The sequence below is a fragment of the Mirounga angustirostris genome, unplaced genomic scaffold (genome assembly GCF_029215605.1).
Source record: "Mirounga angustirostris isolate CCGP_5_RB_7025 unplaced genomic scaffold, mMirAng1.0.hap1 SCAF_3, whole genome shotgun sequence".
NCBI lineage: Eukaryota > Metazoa > Chordata > Mammalia > Carnivora > Phocidae > Mirounga > Mirounga angustirostris.
The window spans coordinates 143,097,708-143,103,159 of record NW_026991711.1 but is presented as its reverse complement, the minus strand read 5'-3'; the positions used below and the strand labels follow the sequence as shown (position 1 = coordinate 143,103,159).

At 37.0% G+C, this 5,452-nt stretch overlaps 1 pseudogene; it reads left to right on the top strand.

Annotated features, from left to right (window-relative positions):
* The first annotated feature begins 485 nt into the window (after positions 1-485).
* LOC123838552 (stathmin-like) lies at positions 486-1,873 on the top strand (annotated as a pseudogene).
* Positions 1,874-5,452: the final 3,579 nt, after the last annotated feature.

Here is a 5,452-nt window from a genome sequence, read left to right as displayed (position 1 = left end):
CTCAGTTAAAATAGAAATTCCATAATGTACCATTGGCCATTCAAGAAATGTTACTAATAATCTCCAATAACTAAAAAGATTTATTCTCTGTTCTAAATACCAGAGATAGATCAGACACTACTGGTAGACTACAAATAAACCCTCTCCCTACTGCCTCATACTCTCTAACCTTTTATAATATCTAATGAAATAGTTCCAATATAACTTCTTATGAAAATTGGGAAGTACAGACTCCAGAAGAGGGCAATCACTGGAGTACATGTGATAATAGACAATAGGCCCTCAAGTTTACTGACAGTAGAATAACTGGTCATTTCTTCCTCTCTGGTATAGCACTGCATCTACAGACTGCCTTATGTCACAGGGATGTTGTAAAGAACTAAAGACCTAAAAGAATCATTATAAAATGATTATAGGCACCAAATGCCTAATGAATTAATGAATGAATAAATAAAGCATAAAAGAACTAAAGGAAGAAAGTAAAGATGAAGTTATCTTCAGCTGCAGAAAAAAGGAAAAGCAACTTGAATAAGGTCAAGAAAACATGTTAAGTAGAATAGTTGAGAGAAGCCTTCTAAAGGTTTCTGAGTATCAGATGTGATTTTGTTTCTTTCAACTTGAATTTCTTTTTTATTCCTCACTTTCCTTCACAAATCAACTCTTGTGAAATTGTACTGTACCTATAATGGAAGGGCATACACATAGTGATAGAAATTTTCTAATGGGGTAAGATGCGGAAGATAGATTCTGACCTTTTCATTTGCCTTCTCCAGACCTTTTCAAAGTTAAGCTTAAAAGAACTGGAGTCAGGAAGAGCTGGGGATTGATTTAGTTAAGTCAATTTCTAAAGCAATTTGGAAATGAACCACATGGAAGAGAAAGGGATTTCCTTGTTTGTGTTTATATTTTCCCTTCTGCAAAATAAGACTACATACTTCCTACTATTGGAGGAAGGAAACAGATAAAGTTTTTTTTTTTTTAAGATTTTATTTATTTACTTGAGACAGAAAGAATGAGAGACAGAGAGCATGAGAGGGAGGAGGGTCAGAGGGAGAAGCAGACTCCCCGCCGAGCAGGGAGCCTGATGCGGGACTCGATCCCGGGACTCCAGGATCATGACCTGAGCCGAAGGCAGTCGCTTAACCAACTGAGCCACCCAGGCGCCTGGAAACAGATAAAGTTTTGAAGGTGTCTTTATAGTCAAGATGATTTATGAAATAAACTGTGGCGTATCCTTAATCAATACATCAGAATCTACACACAGAGTTGAAAAACCACATCATATTTTTAAAGTTTTTAAATTGTGATAAAAAATACGTAATATAAAATTTACCATCTTGGAGAATATGGCCAGGCAGCTCGGACTGAGCATGGTTTTCCTTGCCAGTGGATTCTGTAGAATGCACTGCCAGCCTCTTGTCTGCTCTTCACCAAGGCTTCTTCTGATATCCCAGTGAAAGAACTGGAGAAGCATGCCTCAGGCCAAGTTTTTGAGTTGATTCTCAGCCCTCAACCAAAAGAATTCATCCCAGAATTCCCCATTTCCCTCCAAAGAAGGAGGATATTTCTCTAGAGGAAATTCAGAAGAAATTAAAAGCTGCAGAAGAAAAATACAAGTCCCATAAAGCTGAGGTCTTGAAGCAGCTTGCTGAGAAACAAGAGCATGAGAAAGAAATGCTTCAAAAAGCAACAAAAGAACCACCTCAGTAAAATGGCAGAAGAAAAACTGACCCACAAAATGGAAGCCAACAAAGAGAATCAGGAGGTACAAATGGCTGCCAAACTGGAGCGCTTGTGAGAGAAGGAAAAGCACATTGAAGTGTGGGAGAACAAAGAATCCAAAGATCCTGTTGATATAACTGATGCTGACTAATTTGTTCTGAGAACCAACTTTCTCCCCTTCCCCTTCCCAAATACCCAAAGACTGTACTGGACAGTGTCATTTTATGTTTGCCTTCCTGACAAATATTCTAAAAGCTGATGTAGGACCGTATTGATAGATCTAGACGGTATGATGTTGTTTTAGGGGCTAAAGGGGAAAATCTGAGTGTTGCACTCTTTTTCTCAAGTACTGAAGTCTTTCTAATGTAGCTATTTTTGTTGCATCTTTTCTACTTCAATACACTTGGCGTCCTGGGTTAGTGGCTAGTACCATACTGGCTGTGTGAAAACATGTTTGTGGAAAGAGTATATAGTGGCTTCTTTCAAACTGTTAGATGCTGAATATCTGTTCACTTTTATTTTTTTAAGATTTTATTCATTTATTTGACACAGAGAGACACAGCAAAAGAGGGAACACAAGCGGGGGAGTGGGAGAGGGAGAAGCAGGCTTCCCGCTGAGCAGGGAGCCCGATGCAGGGCTTGATCCCAGGACCCTGGGATCATAACCTGAGCTGAAGGCAGACGCTTAACAACTGAGCCACCCAGGCACCCCTCTGTTCACCTTTAAACCCCAATTCTGTCCTGATCTTACCAGATGCTACTGTACTTGAATGGCTAATAAAACTGCATAGTGCTGTTGGAAAAAAACATTCACCATCTAAACCATTTTTAAATATATAGTTCAGTAGTTATAAGTATCTCCATATTATTGTGAAATAGATATCTAGAACTTTTTCAACTTCCAAATCTGAAACTCTATAGCCATTAAACAATTCTTATTTCCTCCACCCCAGCCCCTGATAACCACCACTCTACTTTCTGTTTCTATGAATTCTATTATTTTAAATACACCTCATATAAAAGGAATCATATGGTATTTGTCTTTTTGTGACTCGCTTATTTCATTTAACATAATGTCCTTAAGGTCCATCATGTTGTAGCATGTGAAAAAATGTAAAAAGGATCCCCTTCCTTTTTAAGGCTGAATAATGTTCCACTATATGTATATACCACATTTTGTTTATCCATTAATCTGTTGATAAACATTTGGGTTGCCTCTACTCTTAGGCACTGTGAATAGTGCTATTATGAACATGGATATGCAAATATCTCTAAGTCCCTACTTTCAATTCTTTTGGATATACAGTCAAAAGTAGGATTATTGAATCATATGGTAGTTCTGTTTTCAACTTCTGAGTAACTGCCATACTGTTTTCCATAGCAGTTCCATCATTTTACAATCCCACAAACAGTGTACAAGCATTCCAATTTCTCCACATACTCAACCAACATTTATTATTCCCTGTTTTTATTTTTAATAGTAGGCATGCTAATGGGTACAAGATAATATGTCATTGTCGTTTTGACTTGCATTTTTCAGATTATTACTAATGTTGAGCATCTTTTCATATGGTTGTTGGCCATCTGTATTTCTTCTTTAGAGAAATGTCTGTTCAAGGCCCTTTGCTTATTTTTAATCAGATTATTTGATTTTTTGTTGTTGAGTTGTAGCAGTTCTTTATTTAACCTGGATATATTAATCACTTATCACATATACAATTTCCAAATATTTTCTCCCATTCTGTAGCTTGCCATTTCACTCTGTTGATTCTCAGAGCCCCTTGATACCCCAAATTTTTTCAGTTTAATGTAGTCTTATTTTTCCCTTTTTGCTTGTGTTTTCTCTGTTTTGGGTGTCATATTCCAAGAAATCACTGCCAAATTCAAAATGATGAAGTTTTCCCTCTTTGTTTTCTCCTAGGAGTTTTATTGTCTTAGATCTTTATGTCTTTAATCTAGCTTAATTTTTGTAAAAGATAAGGATCCAACTTAACTCTTTTATATATGTATACTCAGTTTTACCAAAAATATTTGTGGAGGAGACTGTTTTTTCCCATTGGGTAGTCTTGGCACCCATGTCAAAGAACATTTGACTATATAGGTAAGGATTTATTTCTGGGTTCTCTATTCCATTGATGTAGTTGACTGTTAATGCCACCATGTTTTGATTACTGTGACTTTGTGATATGTTTTAAAATCAAGAAGTATTCCTCCAACTTTTGTTTTTTTATCTCAAAATCGTTTTGGCTATTCAAAGTCCATTGAGAATCCATAAAAATTTTAGGATAAATTTTTCTATTTCTTTAAAAAATGCTGTTGGAATTTTGATAGAGATTGCATTGAACATGTAGGTCACTTTTAGTACTATAGACATGTTAACAATATTAAATCTTCCAATCCATGAACATGAGATGTCTTTCCATTTATTTGTGTTCTCTTTAAATTTCTTTTAGCAGTGTTTTGTGGTTTTCACTGTACAAGTCTTTCACCTCCTTGGTTAGATTTATTCCTAAGCATTTTATTCTTTTTGATGCTATTGTAAATGTAATTGTTTTCTTATTTTCCTTTTTTGGATTGTTCATTGTTATATCTGATAGATTATTAAATAATTCACCATTAGCTGTCCTCTTCTTTGCCATGATTCCTTTCTATGGTAAGTCTAATTATTCATGAGGCAGAACGGGATGCCAGGGTCTGTGTTCCTCTGATGCACACCCTTTTCACTGTCAGCATTCTCCCTGTTTCCAACCATGGTGACTTCAGTACTTTAAGACAACAGACTCAAAACAGAGAGTCAATCAAGATGGTAACATAGGAGGCTCCTGAGCTTTGCTCCTCCCATAGATATACCAAATATATAGTTACACATGGAGCAATTCCCTGTGAAAAAGATCCAGAAACCAGTTGAGTTACTCCTATATATTGGGCAAATGAAAAAATACACTGAAATGGGTAGGAAAGGCTGAGCCACACTTTGGCCATAAAACTCATGCCTGATACAGTGCCATCCAATCAGAATGGAACTCCCAACTGCCAAATTCTTCCTGAGGAGCAAAGAGACCCCACCCACATCTAAACTCCAACTTTTAAGACTCCTACATTTGAGACAGGCTCACAAATACTTAGTTTGAAAGCCGGTGGGGTTTTCATCCATGAGATCCACAAGATTATATCAAACAGAAAGCAGTTCTTAACTGGCTATCCCATCCAAGGCACAACATAGAGGGAACAGGCAAAAATTATCCATCTCCCTGAATGGATAAAGAAGGTGTGGTGTGTGTGTGTGTATATATATATATATATATACACACATACACAATGGAATATTATGCACCCATCCAAAGGAATGAAATCTTGCCATTTGCAACGACGTGGATAGAACTGGAGGTTATTATGCTGAGAGAAATAAGTCAATCAGAAAGACATGTATCATATAACCTCACTGATACGAGGAATTCTTAATCTCAGGAAACAAACTGAGGGTTGCTGGAGTGGTGGGGGGTGGGACGGATGGGGTGGCTGGGTGATAGACATTGGGGAGGGTATGTGCTATGGTGAGCGCTGTGAATTGTGTAAGACTGATGAATCACAGACCTGTACCTCTGAAACAAATAATACATTATATGTTTAAAAAAAGAAAATAATAGGAAGGGAAAAATGAAGGGGGAGAAATCAGAGGGGGAGATGAAACATGAGAGACTATGGACTCTGAGAAACAAACTGAGGGTTC